This window comes from Megascapheus bottae, chromosome 25 (genome assembly GCF_031878675.1).
Source record: "Megascapheus bottae isolate mThoBot1 chromosome 25, mThoBot2.hap1, whole genome shotgun sequence".
In the NCBI taxonomy this organism is placed as follows: domain Eukaryota; kingdom Metazoa; phylum Chordata; class Mammalia; order Rodentia; family Geomyidae; genus Megascapheus; species Megascapheus bottae.
In genome coordinates this window covers 18,651,498-18,672,365 of record NC_143533.1, presented here as the reverse complement: position 1 = coordinate 18,672,365, position 20,868 = coordinate 18,651,498, and the positions used below count along the sequence as shown (strand labels likewise).

Genomic DNA, 20,868 nt, shown 5'->3' with positions numbered 1-20,868 from the left:
CAATGTTGAATACTGCTTTTTTTTCTTGGTGAAAAGAGGATGAATACATGAGAAAGAACATTAAATTTTTGGCTCAGAAGAGTCCCTTCAAGAATATGATGAAGCTGGGTGCTGGGCACTGAAGACTAGTCCTCACTATTCACGGGCTGAGATCTGAGGACAATATAAAAGAGAACCTGAAAGTGTGAGATTCTTTCTCTCCGCTTAATCACCAAAGAGCCAGAAGCAGAGCTGTGGATCAAAAGTGCCAGCTTTGGGAGAAAACTGCTCATAGATAGCACCTAGTTCCCCAAGTTCAAGCCCCAGTACCTTCATACACATGCAAAAAGTGTATGATGAAAAACTACATTGAACAAAATATTCCATACATAAGAATGAACCTAAAGGAGATTGAAAGACTGCTATAGGAAAAATGCTAAAGAAAATTTGATGATCCTAGAAGACAGACATTCCATGTTAATTAGTGGAATTGATACTGTAAAAATCTCCGTATTACCAAAAGCCATCTATAGATTTAATATAATCAAAATTACAATGACATTTTTTTACAGATACTAACAATTGTAAGATTCATAAGGAAGCCCTCCAAGTAGCCAAAGCAATCATGAGCAAAAAGCTATGCTGGACTTAAAATGCTTAATTTCAGATTATACCACAGAAGTATAGGAACAACCTCATGCTGCTGGCACAAGAATTGATGTGTACATCCATGGAATAGAAGACCCAGAAATAAGCCCACACAGTTTTTAGCCACCTGGTTTTTGACAAAAGATGCTGAAAATACTGGAAAAAAGCTCCAGCAAATGAAAAATGGGATATTGACATCTAGAAGACAGGATTCTTGTACAAGATTCACCCTGTACAAAAATAATTCAAAATGGATTAAATAAAGATCTTGGCTAAAACCTAAAACTTTTAACCTAGTAGCAGAAAATACTTCAAGATACAGGCATAGGCATAGACTTATTTGAATAGTATTCCAGTGGTTTAGGAAATAATGGCAAATTACATAAAAATTGTACAGCAAGAAAGCAAAGTGGGAGAAATTGTCACCTGATGATGACTATACATAGTATATAAGACACTCAAGTTCAATACATAATATACACATCTCAATAGAAGTATAAATAGCCAATAAATACATAAAATGCAAGTTAAACCTACATTGAAATCCCCTCATCCCAATGAGGTGTGCTACCATGGAAACAGGTTCTGGTAAGAATGTGTTGAAATGGAATCCTTATATATTGTTAGGCGGACCCCAATCTATGAAAGCCCTTTAAAGAATGAAAAAAGCCAAGCACAGCTGTATGTGTTGGCAATTCCAGCTACCAGAACAACTGTGGCATATGAGGATGTGTCAACCAATAAGCTGGACATGGTAAGACATGTCATTCCAGCATGTTCCAAGCTATCCCTGCAAGAGTCGGCAAGACATTCCAAAAGTAATCCTAAGGAAAAAATAATAGTCTAGGGTCATAGCTCAAGTGGTAGAATGCTTGCTTAGCAAACATAAAGCCCTGAGGTCAAACCTCTGTGCTACTAAGAAACTCAAGATATGATCCTGTTATATATAGGTATATATTGGCCTTAGGTATAAAGTGATCAGACAGCATACAGTAGATAACAGCATTCCTATTTTTACTGTGGGACTTTTCACAATAGCTGAGTTATATGATCAGCCTTGGTGCACCTCAGTATGAATGGATGAAAAGTTGTGTGCATGTACATAATGAGGTATTAGTCATAAAGAGTAAAAATATTATTTGCATGATAATAGAACAGGAGGTCACAAGACAAATAAGCTAGACTATAATAAATAGTGCAAATACGTACATAGACTGGATTTTTTTATTACATGAAAGTACATTGGGGATTATTTGGAAGGGACCATCATGAAGGGAAAAGTAGGCAAGAGGTGATGAATATAATTGAAGTACAATGTGTATGTGTACAGTGTTGTAATGAAATTGTTTTATACAATTAGTATGTGCTAAAAATTTATTAGGGAGTAAGGTTAAGTTGGTAGAATTTTGACCAATCTAGATCTCATAAAGGAAAACTGTACTAACTATGAAAGTAAGATTACAGAAAATTTAACCAGTTACTGAATTGTGTCATTTTTTGGTAATGATTTAAAATGAGTTTTATAGGTGAATTTAAAAAAATCTCTAGGAGCATATATATATATATATATACATATACATATGCTGAAATAATGATTGACTATTTGCTGGCAGTTCTTTTTGCATTATCTTTATTTTAACTTTTTGTACTTTAGGATTATATGAATTGGTTTTTGAAAATTTACAGATTCCCTATAAAACGTCTTAAACATTTGTGATTGCAGGTCAGGTGCAGTGGTATATGCCTGTAATTCCAGCTATTGGGAAGGAAAATGGATAGAATCACAGCATGCCTAGCCTAGCCTGTGCAAAAGGTTAACAAAAAAAAAAAAAACCCACCACCCATGTCAGCAAGCAATCTGGCAATAGTTGTTGCCTGTAATCTCAGCTATGTAGGAAAACCATGGTCCACCACTGATGCTGTGCAAATGCTCAAGACTTCATCTGAAAAGATAAAGTCCCCAAGAATTTCTGGGAGCATAGTTGAAGTGGTAGGCTGACTACCTCTTGCAAGCACAACCTTCAGTACTGCCAAGAAGAAATTTTGATTATATTTTACTAATGTATATATTTTTAATATCAAAAATGTTGGAAAGTTACATGTTTTGAAGAAATAAGTGAAAAAAGCACTACCGTTAGGAATATTTAATGCAAGATTAAGTTATTTAACTAAAAGTGATTAAATAAATAAGATAAACTTCCAGATCATAGGGTTTTGTATGTGTCTGTATCTGTGTGTCCCTGTGACAAAGTTTTGTTTTAAATCATAAGGTAACAGTATCAGATCCTCTATGGGGTCCTTTCCAATTCATATGAAAGACCAGACTGTTTAGCCATAGCAAAATATCGCCACCTGGTGGCCGCAATCTAAAATGAGGCTATTTTAGAAGGTGAAACTATCACCATTCATTTATTGGTAGTACTTCCTTAACATCTGTGTGTCAGTCAAGTTCTAGTGTCATCAAGTTTTTCCATCTTGTGTCTTTCTGGATGATGTGAGGGAAACGGCTAAAATAAATATCACCAAGGATAACCAGAACTGACATGACGAACAGTCAAGTCCCACTTGGGACTGAAACTCTTAAACTATGCCTAGCTTTGTTCTCTACACCTCATTCTTCCTCTACTTAAACCTAATGCTCATATCTGAGGACAACATGGTGAAGACCAACTGGAGTGCTATCTTCCTATGACATTATGTCACGTGGTTCCCTTTCTCTGCCGTATTCATTTCCTAATTGACCTATCACTTAAAAAAATTACAGATAGGGCTGTAGTGTGGCCTAGTGGTAGAGTGCTTGCCTAGCATGCACAAAGCCTTGGGTTCCATTTCTTGGTACCACATATAAGGAAAAAGCCAGAAGTGGTGCTATGGCTCAAGTGGTAAAATGCTAGCCTTGAACAGAAAAAGTGTCCAAGCACAGTGCCCAAGCCCTGAGTTCAAGTTCCAAGATTGGCAAAAAAAATTAAAAAAAAGAAATTACAGATAATCATGTCTACACTTTACACTGGTAGAAAATATAGAGATGTATCTTTCTTACATAGTAGATGGCAAAGAATATTTGATCAATAAATGGCAGCAATTTTTCTTGAGAAGATTGCTATTTCAAAGCTGAGCATGGTGGTACATACCTGTAATTCTAGCACTTTGGAGGCTGAGGCAGTTTGAGACTGCCTTGGGCTCTGTAATCTAGTATCTCTATTTGCCAGTCCTGGGGCTTGAACTCAGGGCTAGTGCTCTACCACTTGAGCCGCAGCACCATTTCTGGCTTTTTCTATGTATGTGGTAGGGCGGAATCGAGCCTGGGCCTTCATGCTAGGCAAGCATTCTATCATTAGGCCAAATTCCCGGTCTCTCAATTTTTTTTACAGTATCATTTACTAGAGAAAGTACGATAAATATAGGCATCTCTGCATTGCTATGAAATACAATGAAAGGACACGCACACTCAGAAAAGGGCAAAGCAAAAGTTGAAATATGCTAGAAAATTATGGCTATGGATACAATTTTTTCCCCTCACTTTTAAAGGATTTAATATAGTAAATCAAAGAGGTCCTGAGGTTGCTTATGAGTTTCATAGATGATAGATTTGCATCAATTTAGAAACTGGATACAATTTTTTAATGTAAATATTCTGGAATTATAGCTTGCAGGTTCACGCATTTCCAAAATGCCAAGGAAACTATTCTCAGCCATAGAAGAGTTTTGGAAAGGATCACCATTACCAGAGCTGAGCTTCAGATTAGCTTTGGATTAGTTTCAGATTAGTAAATTTAACATCTAACAACAAGCCGGATAAGCCTTCACCAACACAGTCAAGGTAATAACAAAGGAAAGATGGGTGGTAATACAGAGATGCTGGAAAACTGCAGTCCTGAATGAATCATCTTAAGATGACTTAGCTTTGTTAAACTGCAAATAAACTTCCAGAGTCAAAAGGAAGCTAAGATGGATTGGTTGTGATGACACTAGCCAAACCATAGCAGTTCAAGGTCTAGGGCTCTTTCTCTATCCATGAAATAAGTCATCACACTTCACTTTCCACTGTGCTTTGAACATTAAAAGATAAGGTGGCCTTAGCGCTATACAGGACCATTTGCTAAGGTGCTCTTCTATAAGTTCACTGTATGCAGAAATACATTCTACTTTGAGGGAAATAAAAATCCCTAGTGTTCCCTCATTAGGAAACACCATCTGGGTTTTAGTTGACAAGAAAATAGTTGGCTTCACGAGGAAGCAGGCAATTTCATAGGTGATGTTTCAATAAATATCTCAGCAACTGTATCTTGGTGAGCAAAAGTATATGATATTATGATGTCCCTTGCAGCCATAGGTTTGAAATGAGAATGTTTGGAATGAAGATAATAGGCACACTAGTGTGAGAAAAAGACTGCAGCTGAGGGTTGTGTCATATGAGAGGGGGAGAGAAGTGTAGAATAATTCTGTAATAATAGACAAGTACTGTTGACTGAGGCTATCTGATTATCAAAAGGGATGAGCCACTTTTTCATAGAAAAGTCACTATATAGCCAAATTTGACATGGTTTGATGGTAAGGCAATAAAAGCTTCAAAGACTAAGTTAAAAAGTTTTTGCTAATTCATTTCAGACTAAATGGCGGCTCCCTGTATCGGTCTCACGCTGTCTGCCAACTCTCTCACTGGAATATGTTACCCAGTCTCCTTGGAATGGAAACCATGTCAGTCTCCAGGGGTGAATAGGAGGGAAACTGGTGTTGGCAGAAAGAGGAAGTGTTTTTTTCAATTTGAAGCCAGAAGTAAGTGCTGATATTGTCTCACATGTGTTTGGGGACGAAGGCACATGCCAGTGGTAACACATCCACTTTTTCGAGAGTCTTGCTCAGAGGTGGTTGGCAGGAGTCTGTGACTTCTACAACTATTTTTTCTTTTCCTTCCCCACCCCCAAATCCCTGAATTTCTTTACTCCTGACCATGTGAAAAGGGAGCACTGTGTTCAATTTTTGCCTCGATATGACTAGCATAGTTGTTTGGAATGATTTATTTCCCTGTACATATTTTGAAATGAAAAATCACTTTGCTTATGAAACTTCATTCTCTCTTCACATGCACACTTTTTGGAGAGTTTGAACAGTAACCCTAGTTGACTTCTGAGCTACACTAAGCAAAGCCTGTGTTTTCTCTGCCAAAAGAGACAAAGGTAATTTGAAGGAATGGTGGCTGGTGGATGCTGAGGAGGGAGGGTAGGAGGCCAGCTAATCTTGTTTCCCTCAGCTTCCTGCACTACCTCTTCCTGCATTCCTGTAGTTCAAGTGGGACCTAAGATTTATCTAGAAGTCCCCATTCCTCAAGCTTTCAGGTCGCCTCTCATGAGCCAGGCTGTGATGGCTACTCAGCCCATGGGCTCATACCATACAGTACAGTTAGGTTGGAGATGGATTGGGAAATGGGAAGGGGGAGTGAGGAAGAGGGAGTGAGATTATTGTTAAAGATTATACTGCTATTTCTCCATTGAGCATCTTTGTTTAGAAAGCAAAATAATCTGCTGTTTGCCAAATTTAATCTGTGTATTCTCCCCAAGATATATGTTCAAGACATGTTTGTAGGCCTAAGTGATTTTTTTAACTTCTTTGCCCAATGGAAATACCTGTGCAGCTTTTTACAGAATCAATCATTAATATTTGAATTAGAATACAAATAGAAAAAGAGCTAACATTTTAAAATGCTGTATAAGCTGGGTTCTGTGCAGGTTAAGTTAGTTTTACCTGAAGGAGACACTATGCATATCTGGAGTGAACTTTTCTCTTGGTGTAGAAATTGGTTTGTTTTGGGGCCGGGAGTTTGGCCTAGTGGTTAAAGTGCTTGCCTAGCATGCACGAAGACCCGGGTTTGATTCCTTGGTACCACATACATACAAAAAAGCCGGAAGTGGTGCTGAGGCTCAAGTGGTAGAGCTCTTGCCTTGAGAAAGTCCAAGGACAGTGCTCAGGCCCTGAGCTCAAGCCCAGGACTGGCAAAAAAAAAAAAAAGAAATTGGTTTGTTTTTAGTGACTGACGAAGCTGTCATGGTGGGCAACCAAAGTCTGTGGGTCCCAGAGGAAGGAGCTAGAGGGTTTGATTAGACAGCCTGAGAAGGAAGAAAAGCAGGATGTAAGGGTCTCCTCAATTAAGAGAAAGGGAACCCCCAATGTAGAAAGGAGACCCATGGTAGAACTCAGTGAAAATTTTCTTGAATCAGGGATTACCAAGAAATTTTTCTTTTAAAAATTATTATGAAACCGGGCATGGTGGCTCATGCCTGTAATCCTAGCTACTCAGGAGGCTGAGATCTCAGGATTGCAGTTTAAAGCCAGCCCTGGGCACTAAAGACCCTGAGACACTTATCTCCAATCATCTACCAGAAAAGTAGGGCATTAGCCTTGAGCTGAAGAGCTCAAGCCCCACGACCAAAAAAAAAATTATTATGGAAATTCTAAGTATATAAGAAAAGTAGAGTGAGTAGTGTAATGAAATCCCCATAGTTGCTTGCCCCCTCACTTTCAATGGTTGTCATCTGACAGCTGATTTGGTTTCTTCTGGATCTCCCTTCCACCCCCTCCTCACACAATTTTCCACTTCAATCTCAAGGAATGACTTTGAAACAAATCCCATTGTATCCTTCATAGACTACATTTTAATGTGTGCAGAGCCATCTGTGATGTTGACCTCCTAGTATCTATACTTTACAAGCTGACTACTTTTAGTGGCACTTAGAGGGGTACTAGAAGCAAAAAAGTCTGCAGGTCAAAGTGTATGAGAAGACAGAATGACGCTTGATGATAGGTATGGGGTAGAAAGTAGAGCTCCTGCAAATCCTTACAATGAATGGGAGAAGGGGAGGGAAAAAAGTACTGTGTGTGTTTTTTGTAGGGAAGCGTAAACTAACTGTGGCTTTAAAAGACTAGAAAGTTTAGGGAGAGCCAGATAGCTGGCATTTGGGTTACAGCTGTATATACCAAGTTTCCTTTCCAATAAAGGAAAGAAAATGCTAAATTCAACATCATCTTTCAATCTCTCAGTCTGTAATTTCTCTTTCTGCTTCTCTCACAAATGTAGCCTCCACATATGGGTGCGTTTTATTCTCTATGACACCTTTTTTTTTCTTTGCCAGTCCTGGGACTTGAACTCAGCGCCTAGACACTGCCCTTGGACACTTTTTGCTCAAGGCTAGCATTCTGTCACTAGAGCCACAATGCCACTTCTAGCTTTTTCTGTGTATGTGGTTCCGAGAATCAAACCTAGGGCTTCATGCATGGGTAACTCTGTCTTTTAACCAACTGGTGGTGAAATCAGCAAAAATGACTAAAGGTTCTAGAGAGGGGGGTCTTATATACTTGAATAATTTGTCCATTGCCTCCTTGGACATAGGTGGAAAATAGGGACAGAGATTATATATAAACTTAATAATGTTATTAAAGTCATCTTAAGACCCATTTATACTATTGCTAATTGACCAAATAAATCCAATGTTGACATCCCATTAAAAAATGGGCCAAAGACTTAAAGAGAGTCTTCTCTGAAGAAGAAACAAAAATGGCCTATAGACACATGAAGAAATGCTCAGCATCTCTGGTCATAAAAGAAATGCAAATCAAAACAACTCTAAGATTCCACCTCACTCCAGCTAGAATGGCCAGGATCAGGAAAACAAATGACAACAGATGCTGGAGGGGATGTGGCCAGGAGGGATCACTACTACACTGTTGGTGGGAGTGCAAACTCGTTCAACCACTATGGAAAGCAGTGTGGCAGTGCCTCAAAAGGCTAAACATAGAACTCCCCTATGACCCAGCAATTCCACTACTTGGCATTTACCCAACCACCCAGAAACAAGGACATACTAAACCCACTAGCACAACAATGTTCATTGCAGCACTATTCACCATAGCAAAGATATGGAACCAACCTAGATATCCCTCAGTTGATGAGTGGATCAACAAGTTGTGGTATTTGTACACAATGGAATTCTATGCTGCTGTCAGAAAGAATGACATCGCCCCATTTGTTAGGAAATGGAAAGACTTAGAAAAAATCATATTAAGTGAAGTAAGCCAGACTCAAAGGAACTTAGGCTCAATGGTTTCCCTCATTCGTCATAATCAGTAGAAACCTTGGGCTCTACTAGCAGAGATTTGCAATAGAGCAAAATCTTGATACATAAGAACATATAATGTGAAGCTAATTGAAAGGACCTACAGGATAGTGAAACAAAAGCCATATAATGAATAATTGTTGTCCTTAATGTACTATGTTGTCTCTCATCTCCTTTGCTGTCCCTTGGTTATCTCACATTGGTATAGTATCTCACTTTGTTATCTGATATATTGAATTTATTTGTATTTGGATATTTGAAATTTGATAGGGAAGGGGGGAAAACCAAGACGGGTGGGGGGGGGAGGGAAACGGGTACCAAGACAAGTGAAAGGGTATCAATGTATGTGAATTAATGCACCTTCTATCTGGCAAATATCATGTAACCCTTTTACTAATTACAATAAAAAAAAGAAAGAAAAAAAAATAAATCCAATGTTGAATAGATAGTGATTTTTTCCACATGCATTGTAGTTGTAGTTACTCCCAAAATGATGTATCCTCACAATTATTGTTCTAATTTTTAAAAGAATTGTAATTGCTACTCAAGAAAAACATGACAACTTCCCTATCTTAGGAGAAACCTGAGATTCTGAGGAAAAAAATTTGTACGTAATTAATATATATTGTTGAAAATATTACTATCTAGAAGCCTTAGAAAATAATATTCAGATGTCCACTAGATGTCACTTGAGGTTTACTTTTTTGTAAAGATGATAGGTTTGGTTTGTTTGTTTATTGTTGTTGTTGTTTTTCCTTTTTTTGTTTTGTTATTTTTTGTTTAACGGATTTTCTGCAAATTACAAACCCAGGACTCCCAGTGACTCTGAACTGGCAGAAAACAAGGTGGAGGAGTATTTGAATGAAAGCTGGCAAAAGTCATTAGATGAGAATAATGATTATAATGTTAAATAAGGTTTGGGTGGTTGCACAGTTTGCATAATCCCTCCTGGCATTTGTGGGGACCAAGAGAAGCCAGCAGCTTTGCCCTCCTGCTGTGTTTAAACAAAAATGGAAAATGGTAATGAATAGCCTGATTTTCCTATCTACCTTCCATTTTTCTCTTTTCTTCCTCCAACTTCCCCATAGTTAGAAGAATGTAATTCTTAAAGCCATCACCCTTTAATGAAGTTATTTGCAATATTTTAAGATCAATTCTTCTTTGTTCAAATTTCTGCCAACAAATTGAGCTTGTTTTCATCCTTATAATATCATGAAAATGCTTGTGACAAGTATAAATGGAGATTTCTAGAAATGTGAGGATTTTCAGGGCTTACCCACTTCCTGTATTTGCTACAAATCTAAGGACCAGTTCCAATAGAGACCACTTTTCCTGAGATTTTGTGAAATAGTGTGTTTGGTGGTTTTTTTTTTTTTTTTTTTAGCTGTCATTGTATTTTGGCTTCGTGATGGTTAAATAAGTCGCAGTGTTCAGTAAACTTTTCTGACCCTGCCTGTTTCCTGCCTTGTCAGACCTTTCCTTGTAAGAATAACAGTGTTCTCTTACTTGGTAGTGTGCAGCATGATGTTTTTGGCATGCTCAATGTTTTTGACTTGCAAATTTTTGTGACCTCAAGTGTGAGAGAAGTGAATGCTTTTTTCAGTGCTTCATAGGGCACCAATCTTACAAAGTGTTTTCTTGCTGACACTTGTTCAAGTTGTGAAATAATTATCAGCCTACTTGCTACCCAGACATCACAAATAGTAAATAGGAATTTTTTTTTATCCTGTTACTGGAATTATTACAGTAGTGATACTATAATCCTCCAATTAGCCTTTCAGTAGAGGTGATACTTATACTTACTGATACCTATTCATGTCTATAAAAAATGTTTTCACCCTGGCACTGGTGGTTTATGCCTATAATTCTAGCTGTTCAGGCTGAGATCTGAAGATCCTAGTTCAAAGCAAGCATGGGTAGGAATGTTTGTGAAACTATCTCCAATAAACTGCCAAACACTAGAAGTAGAGCTATCTATGGTTCAAGTGACAGAGAGCTAGCCTTGAGCAAAAACAATACAAAAAATTAGGGACAGTGCCCATTCCCTGACTTAAAGCCCCAGGACTGGTACCAAAAAAAAAAAAAAAAGTGGCACTGTGGTTCAAATGGTAGAGCACTAGCCTTGAGCTGAAGAACTCAAGAACAGTGCCCAGGCCCAGAGTTCAAGCCCCACAATTGACCAAAAAGAAAAAAAAAGAAGAAAATATTTTCATCACATAATTTGTGACTCAAGTGTAGTTGCTATTTTAAACAAGGGGAGATATAACTTCATTGCCTAACCTTTAGATATCCAAATGTATATGGCTATTAAAAGGATTCTGTGAACAAAGGAACCTCCCAAATCAGAAGTTTCCATCTGTCCCCCTGCCACAAACACTTTTGTTCAAGAGACTGTTGAATAGCATATTCTTCTTGATTTATCTTACTATCTTTAAACAATTTGAATATTATGACAGTAAAGGCCATGGGATCACCTCTTGCATTGAAAGGCTGACAAGTACCAAATATTTATCTTAACATATTGAGAACTAATTGGAGCACGAAGAGAATTGATTGGGTGGATTTGAAAGTGTTAGGGAATAAATTCTTACAACCTTATAACAGTTATTCTGGTGAATTGTCTGAAAGTCTCCTCTGACAAAATTCCTCTGAATATCTGAAATCCATGAAATTTTGTTGAGAAATATTACCATGTGGCAGTTTTCTGTTTTTTATCTTTAGTTTACAAATATTGTTCTAATAAAGATTTTCTGATAGGCAAAGAAACAGTAGAGATTTGAAAAGATGGCTTTGTCATTCTAATTTGAAATACTTTTCTACTAAAGATCTGATACATAGCTGTAAACTTAGTTTAAGGTTTCTTCTTGTCATTGTGCTTCCTTCAATTCTGCTATCACTCATTGTTTGAGCTAGCAAGGCCACCAGTACATACCTCTCTAGGACTAGGGCTGCAGTTCCATTGAAGTCCAGTATTGCATTGGTGTCCTTTAAAGTCCTCAACAGTTATATTCTTCTCACGTGTACAGGGAACCTCACAAGTGATATGTGTTTTAATCGCCATGGCTGCTGTGGCCATTATCCTTTTAAAATATATATATATATATAAATAAGCCAGGAACCAGTGGCTCATGACTGTAATCTAGCTATTCAGGACATTGAGATTTATGGCTCAAAGCCTGCCAGGGAGTGAAGTCCTAAAACTTTTATTTTTGTCCATCATGGGGCTTGAACTCTGAGCCTGGGTACTGTCCCTGAGCTCTTCAGCTCAAGGCTAGTGCTCTACCACTTTGAGCCACCATGCAACTTTCAGTTTACTGGTAATTAATTGGAGATGGGGCCCATGGACTTCAGTGCCCAGGCTGACTTTGAACCACGATCCTCAGATCTCAGCCTCCTGAATAGCTAGGTGGCGTGAGCCACTAGCACCTGGCTCTCCATAAGACACTTATCTCCAGATAATCACCAAAAGCCTAGGCATGGAGGTTTGGCTCATGTGGTGGAGTGCTAGCCTTTAGTAAAAAGTTCAAGGACAGTGCCCAGGCCCTGAGTTCAAGCTCCAGGATCAGACACACACACACACACACACACACACTCACACGAAACATAGGAAAAACCAATCCTACATCTTCTGGCCTTTGAACAAATTGTAATCAGAGTCAAATCACAACTTGATAGGCCATGGTTTTCCCTTAGGCATGAGTTGATTTAGTGTTGGGGGGAGGAGTAACGCCACGTCTAATAACTTTCTGCTGAGGCTTGTAGTAGGGATAAAACACGTGGACCTCCTTGTCCTGTCCATCTTGTATACTGAGAGGCTCCCACACCCAATATAAGGAAGTGGGATTTGGGGAATAAAGAGAGAGAGATCTTCCTGCCTTGATGAAGCTGCATGGCGTCTCTGTTCGTGCTCCAGGGTAAGAAGGCTGAGTGCGGGAGGACAGTGGGCCCCTTCCTCTCGATGCTTAGCCTGGTCAAGGTGTGTTTTTCCCCATCCTCCCTACTAGTAGAGAGGGACTGGGAACGAAGGACCCTGACAGTTTAAGGACTTTCTTAGAGTTCGCTATTATTCTGGTATTAATAAAGGGCCTTTCTTTCATTGGTCAAAAAGTCACAACATTATTCTACTCTTTGGCAGGAGGCACATACTCCCTATTTAGAGCTTATTGGGAGAAAATCCTATTTATCTTTCCAAATATCCTGGTTTTTAATCTTCTTCCTCTCTTCACAGTTCAACCAAGAATTTCAAAAATGAGAGTTTGAAGTGGTGGAGGAATTATTGCCAGCACATTCTGAGTTTCCTTCTTTTTAAAAGTACCTTTGGGGCATTAGTGGTTGTTTTCCAGTGATTGGCTGATTCACAGTATCTCAATTGTGTAGGTGGTAGAATGGGGGTGGGGAGGAATGCTGGGAATTAAACCCATGGCCTCAAGGGTTAAAACATAAGCTCTAATACTTGCTCCCTTCTTCACCCAAATTGATTTAATCTTGTGACTACCATTTCCCTTCAGAAAACATGGGATTTGCATCCCTCCCTTCATTACTTTGGGCAGGAAATGACACATGTCATTTCTTTTCCAGCCATTGATCAGAACACATGGCCCTGTCTAATCTGGAAAGGAGAACCAGATGTTTATCATATTTTTCATATCTGACAATGCCTTAAATTTTAATTTCATCCCAACTGAGTTTGGCCATGTGTTAAAGTTTGGGTAGAAATAATTGTTTTCCTTGTAATATATTGTGTCTCTATTGTCTTTTAGCTTTCAACGGCATTTAGGGTTCAACAGCATTCTCGCTATGTAGGAACTTATCTTTCAAGTCTTTAAAGGCATTTCTCTTTTTCCTTAGTCTTCTGATGTTTTACAGTACCATTAGTAATAGAGAAAAAGTAAATAGTATTAGAGAAAAAGTAAATACAGTGCCATTAGTAATTTTACTTTTTCTCTTTGTTTGGAACCAGGCTCTCACACTCGCTGTCTTCCTGTCTGAGTCTCCAGAGCGCTAGCAAGGTATGTACGCACCACCATGCTTGGCTGCTATTTTTGTTGTTGTTGTTTCTCTTTTTCCCCCCTACTTTCTGGATGACCTTCTTTGCAATTATTTTGCTGATTAAAAAAAATTCTACTTTATGGGCTGGGAGTTTGGCCTAGTGGTAGAGTGCTTGCCTAGCATACACAAAGACCCGGTTCAATTCCTTGGTACCACATGCATAGAAAAGCCTGGAAGTGGTGCCATGGCTCAAAGGGTAGAGCTCTAGCCTTGAAAAAGCCCAAGGACAGTGTTCAGGTCCTAAGTTCAAGCCCCAGGACTGGCAAAAATAATAATTCTACTTTAATACTTGAACTTTCAAAAAATTTATCTTGTTCAGAAATTATCTGTATGTTATCCTGTTTTATGCCTAAAATAACTCTTGATAGGTTTGGGGTTTTTTTCTTCTTGTAGTTTTCTTCTCTTGCATTGTCTGTCTGTATGGTTTATTTTTTCCATTTATTTGAAATTGCTCTAAAAATCTGTTTTATGGGTTGTATTACAGTTTTAAACACAGGGTCTTATGCTTGCTAACAAACTTGTGTTGAGCCACATCTTCAACTTGTAGTATAATGCGCCAGGAACATACCTTTACTGCAGTCCTCTTGATTTTTGCTTCCTACTGTGTTAACGGATATAAGTGATATAACAGGTGTGCCACACTATGACCAACTGCTTTTGTGAGATAAAGTTTCATGAATGTTGCTGTCAGTATTGGCCTGGCACTAATCCTCCTAATTTAGCCTCCTATGTAGCTAAGATGTCATGCCCTCACTACATTCAGCTATTGGTTGAGAAAGGGTCTCATGAACTTTTCCTGCCCTGACTGGCCTTGAACTGTGATCTTCCCAATCTCAGTTTCCCAAATTGATTACTGTCATGAGCCACCAACACCCAGCTCTGCCCTTGATTTTTAAATCTTTCACATTAGAGAATTTCTAAATCTGTCTACAGACCATTGGCTGATTGCCCTATTTCGGTACTGAGGGATTAAGAAACTCATTGGAAGCTATGTATATATGAGGATATGTATATTAAAGAGGATTCAAGCATTTTGTCAGGTGACTCCCATATAAGGTCTATTTAGATGTTAGGGATTGTCACTTGCTCCAATAGAAAAGAACCTGCCAATCTCCCCCATGGGAGTATAAGCTTAGGCAAAGATAGGTTTGCAAGTCTCACCCTTCAGAATGTGGACTTTGACTTAATCCTGCTTCTGTTCAGGCTCCTTTCTCTGCTCCCCAATGTCATTGAGTTAAGTGTTCAACATCTGCCGAGAACTGGAGAGAGAGGCCAATTTGTGGCATGGGGAAGGCTGTATAACTTACTTATGCAGACTCTTAACAGATTCCTGACAGATTCCCATTCTTTTGGTCCTCAAAAGTGAGGGAAACTCTCTGTCTTTTCCAAGGTTCTTTACAGAGTAACTCGTCTTGCTGCTTCTTGGCTTTTCCTTGTTAGCCTTGGAGATTGTAGTAGTTTTTCTTAATAAACTAGTCTTCTTTTCTTGCTTCCCCCCCTCCCAGTTCTTTATTTTCCAAAATAAAATGCAATCATCAACTCTTGTCTAATGTTTCCTCTACAGCTCTCTCCTTGTGAGTTAATACCTTCATAAATACCCTATCATATCAGGTTTCTCCAGAGAGTGAGTATAAGAATGCTTCTCCTTAACTCTCCATATTTCATTTGAATCATAACTTTTCTAAAATTAAAATATGGTCACATCACTCCTCTCTCCTAGAGCTCCAGTACCTACAGCATTCATCTAATATCTGTATATTAGCACACAAAATCTTTATCTGATTCTTGGTAACTTTTCTCCTTAACAAAAGTGACGGTATAGCCAGGTGCTGGTGGCTCACACCTGTAATTCTAAGTTACTCAGGAGGCTGAGATATATGGATTGAATTTAAAGCTAGCCTGGGCAGCTAGCCAAGCTACCCTTGGATCAAGTATCTTGAGGAGAGAAAGAGAGAGGGAGGGAGGGAGAGGGAAAGGGAGAGGGAGAGGGAGGTCCAATTATTTGCTCTTTCTCAAATATTTCTGCTTTTTCTTGTTTCAAAAGGTATGCATTGGCATTGTGTTAGGTGGATGTGTTCTGTTTATTTTTTTCCTTCCTAAAAATCTTTCAGCTGGGCACAGTAAAAAAACTTTCAGCTGGGCACAGTGACTCAGTAGGATTACAGTAGCTGTAATCCTAGCTAGTCAGGAGGCTGAGATCTGAGGATCACTGGTCAATGCCAGGCTGGGAACTAAAGAATGAGAGTGGCTTATCTCCAGTTAACCTCTAGAAAATGTGAAGTGGGGCTGAGGCTCAAGAGGTAGGGCAGTAGCCTTGAGCTGAATTGCTGAGGGACAACACCCAGGACTAGAGTTCAAGCCCCATGACCCCTCCACACACACACGCAGACAAAAATCTTTTCATTCTTTTTTTTTGCTAATGTTGGGCTTGAACTCAGGGCCTGGGCACTATCCTTGAGGTTTCTCAAGGGTAGCACTCTACCACTTCTGCCATAGGACCACTTCCAGCTTTTTCTATGTGGTAGCAAGGAATGGAACCCAGGGCTTTATGCGTGCGGGAAGCACTCGACCACTAGGCCATACTCCTGGCCTCTTTTCATTCTTGTCCTTCCCAAAGACACATTCTCCTCCAGACCACAGTTAGTTCGCATAATATTTAATATGGGTGTATAGAAAAGTTATACTTTCCCAGTCCTTCCTTGAAGAATTTAGATATACTGTTTCTCATTTCCATACTGGAGAATTGCTACACAAAATATTGTCCTCGGGGACTTAAAATGTATTTTCTTCCTTGACTTTGATAGTACATTGCTAAGTGGCTGCCCTTCTCAAGCATTCAATAAATATTTGAGGAAAATGAATGAGTAAGGGAGAGGTAACTTAGGATTCCTCAAGTATTATAAAGTAAGTGCACTCAAGGGCAAAAACTTTCACTTGGAAAGTTGCCCAACTGGACTTTCAGGGTATTATCTGGAATTACTCTCTCCTATCTTTCTGCTTTTGAATTAGCTCACTTGTAGATTAGAGACAGCTTCCAAAAATGTCGTCATTTTTTGAAACAGAGTGCTTTGAGCTCCAAAGCCTCTTAGACCAGATATAATGAAATCATGATACTGCTGCTTGAGACTGTGTAGCTGAATTATTTTCTTCCCAAGTACCTTAAAGGCAAGGACACTGCTAGTGGTGAATACCCACATTTTAAGTGCAATAAACCTCTCACAGCTGCCATCCATCCTTGTTGTCAGTATCTTTTGGGGAAATATTACGAAGGCTTTTCATAAGATACATCCTCCTTGCCTGGCCTTGTTTGCTCAATAGTGACCTCAGATGAGGCTACAACTAAGTCCCACCCTACAGCTGCTGTCTCTCTTGGTGCTCATGTCTTGGGCCAAGCTTTGTTTTGTAAAAGGTCCAGTGGTATGGAAAGCCCCAAGAACTATAGTCAGAATAGAACTCTCAGCTCTCTGTTGTTGAGACTTTCCAGGTGGGAAAACAAGCAAGAACACTTTATCTCAATGTATGGGTGCCTTTTCTCATAGTGGCCATATGGGATCCTGTTCAGGCAAAGCCTTTTCCTCTGTTTGCTATCTCACCATGACAAGTTACTTAAGTATTTAGACTGTTGTTTAGGTTCTTACTAAATAGGGATATTAACACTGGTTATGAGACTGAATTAAGACAATGTATATAAAACTATTACCAATGGTAAATATTCCGTTTCCAGCTCTTTTTTTTTTTTTCAGTCATGGGGCTTGAATTCTGGGCCTGGGCATTGTCCCTGAGCCTGAGCTCTTCAGTTCAAGGTTACTGTCCTTCCCCTTGAGCCATAGCACCACCTCTGGTTTTCTAGTGGTTAATTGGAGATACTAGTCTCACAGACTTTAGTGTCCTGGCTGGCTTTGAACCACAGTCCTCAGATCTCAGCCTCATGAGTAGCTAGGATTACAGGCATGAACCATCTTTGAGTAGGTCACTAACCTGCCTTTGGATCAGCTATTGTTGGCCATTGTTGTGATTAGAGTCCCTTTTAGCTAAAGTGTGAAGATTTTAGGATTCTGAGCTTCAAGCACAGTAGTGTACTGAATTTTACAGCAAATGCAGATATGGAGATACTGAAAGTAAATGAGTAGTTGAAAGAATAAAACACAGTTATGACACTGGGAATGGATACTATCTCATGCTATAAAAGTATTCGGGGAAATATCCTCTATGAAAATTCTAGATACCTGAGTAATAACTCTGCTTTCTTTGGAAATTTTCCCTATGTAAAAGCTGTTCACAAATAATTTTCAAGATGTATCATCTTAAACTTTTAATATCTTACTTCTGAAAACTTGTGTGATAAGAGTCCATCTCCAGCCAATTTAAGAGCTAGAGGTCAAAGGGCACATATCAGAACTGATAAAGCTTACTTGTCCATGAAGTTTCATGGGAAACTAGCTCAGGCACAGTCATGCTGTTAGGGTGCTCCAGGAAGAAGTGAGCCAAGAAGAATCTTACCCATTATGGTGGAGTCTGATATTCAGTCAGTGCCTCAGGTTTACTAGTCAGGTGCTCCACCACTTGAGCAACACCCCAGCCCTATGTTTTAAACATTTTCGTTAGCATTCATTAATAGTATGGTGTTGGTATATACACTGTGCTTTAAACAAGTTCCTATGCTTTTTATAGTTACTGCATAGACTTCTGAGTTTTTTTTCCTATGTAGTTCTTTAAGGAATGTTCTCTCCATTATCCTTTTCTCCTTTTTTTCAACTCCCACTCCCTGTGGGTCATGGCTAAATCAGTATTCTTCAACACTTCCTAACACGGATTGAGGAATAATCTTTAGGGATATCTGACTATTTGGGCCAATTCCCAACAAAGCCTCTGAACCCTCTTTACTCTAATATTTTGTGCATATTTTGTAAGGCCCTAAGTAACACCATCCCTCAAAACTGGTTAATGAAGACATTTAAATCTATGTCTAGACTTTTGTTTCCTTTTTTTCCAAGCCAGGCAGCTAAGAAGTTAGTGAATAGGTTTGTTGTCAAGAGCATGAAAACTAGAACTTAAATCTTCATTAATTTTCCCTACCCAATTTCATTATTTACATTTGAAATATAATTTGCATTCCTATCAGCTTCTGTGATTGTAAATTTCAAGAATTTAAGGCACCTCTATCATTGATGATCCTTATTTTGCTGCTTTTTAATTCCCAAAAGGATAGCATCAAACTAGCAAAGGGACAAAACGTCAGGCAGAAAAGGGAGTTATTTATTGTTATTGTCAACTTTTCTCCTTTTTGGCAAGAACTCTTTGAAAGAAATGGGCCAACTTCACATTGCTATTGAAAATTATCCCTCAAATGGTGGTAGTTAGGGTTTTTGTCTGTTTTTTGCATAAAGAATATTTTGTGAAAGACACGCCCAAATAGCACAAGATCAGAGTTTGGGAACCTCAGTTTGTTCCAGAAACCAGAATTCCCACATAACTACATAATGTGCTGCTATCAAGTTACCAGCTTGCCACAATTGCCTAATGTAGCAGTGAATTTGGGGAGCTGCGTGGAGAGGTATAATTAACAAAGAGGGATGACTTAGGCTGAATGGTTGCAGTACTTGGAAATTAATGTGCAAAACTCTGAGGCAGGCCAACACTCCACCTAAATATTCAACCCCAGGCCAAGGATATCCAGGATTAAATATCCCAAGGTCTTTTCTTCCTCTCTGAGGTAATACTGTATATAGGCTATTGTTCGTATGAAACCAAGGCCAACGAAAGGACAGCATGTAGTTAGTTCCTCTGCTGTTATTGTCATGCTTCTAAAACATCTTTATTTCAGAATTACTAAAATGATAGCTGATAATATCTCTAGTTTTCTTTTGTAGTACAAAAATTGCTGATTGACTTTTGTAACAAGATTCAGAATAATGATCCTGATGATTATGCTGATGATTCTAGGTAAATAGTCTTTTTTTTTTTTTTTTGCCAGTCCTGGGCTTGAGCTCAGGGCCTGAGCACTGTCCTTGGACTTTCTCAAGGCTAGAGCTCTACCACTGGAGCCTCAGCACCACTTCCAGCTTTTTGCTATGTATGTGGTACCAAGGAATTGAATCTGGGTCTTCATGCATGCTAGGCAAGCACTCTACCACTAGGCCAAACTCCTGGACCCAAATATAGTCATTTTTATGTCAGATTTTAACATATCTATTCTTGTTCCTAATTCATTACCCAATCTTAGGTCCTAATCTGAAATGAGTCAAGATCACTAGTAGAATATATGGGCTTTTATCATGTCCAGCTAAAAATGACAGGATTAAATATGTACTTGGCACCTTTATGGAAGTGACAGGTAAAAGAAAAATATTTGGAAAACAAGTTCTGTATGGCTCCCAGTAGTGAAGCCCAATCTGGATCACTAGTTATTAGCAGAATTCTGGTATGTATGAATATGAGAGAAATCTTGAACGTGATCCCCTACATTTATTTCCCAGTTTCTATTTGTCCACATAGCTTCCTTGAAGTAGATCTGGTTGGTTCAGAGTTCACCACCACAGCCTTGGTGGGCCATGTCCTTCTACCCAGGAACACCCTTGATTTCTAGTCTCAAATCTTAAACAGGATCATCACTGTATTTATAGCTTCCATATGTCAGTCAAATCACTATTGACATCTAACGGCAAAATCCATGGCTGAGAATGATCCAGATGTCCTAGAGACCTGAATGGACAAGAGGTTAAATAGTCTTGTATAATGCTGATTTTCAAATAATTTAAGTAGCAGAATCTTTTTTTCCTTCCAATTACATATCATGCAGGTGCCTGGAATTCGGTGAATGTGGCAGTGCAGAGATGTTAACCATGTTATTCCTGAGGAAACTTCACAAACCCTGGGGGCTCATCAGAGCATGAATTGGAAATCATTATTACACAGGATTCTAAAGGGAAGAGGAAAAAACATTGCAACTGATTTCAACAGCCTCTCTCAGTAATTATAACTGTAGTTCCATGACAAGCCTCTGAATTCAACTTCCTTGGATCCTATTGAGAGCAAGGATGAGGGTCACTTAGCTTAAAGCTGGCTTTCCATTCTTTTGCTCCAA

General features: G+C 38.9%; 1 long non-coding RNA gene across 1 annotated transcript in view; it reads left to right on the top strand.

The window, feature by feature from the left end:
* Window positions 1-1,296: 1,296 nt before the first annotated feature.
* Window positions 1,297-20,868, top strand: part of LOC150046514 (uncharacterized) — a 52,455-nt gene continuing 32,883 nt past the window's right edge. Inside the window, exons 1-4 of the long non-coding RNA XR_016539706.1 lie at window positions 1,297-1,381; window positions 4,274-4,447; window positions 5,236-5,403; window positions 13,696-13,744. This is a non-coding gene — a long non-coding RNA (uncharacterized LOC150046514). The remainder of the gene's footprint in view (window positions 1,382-4,273; window positions 4,448-5,235; window positions 5,404-13,695; window positions 13,745-20,868) is intronic.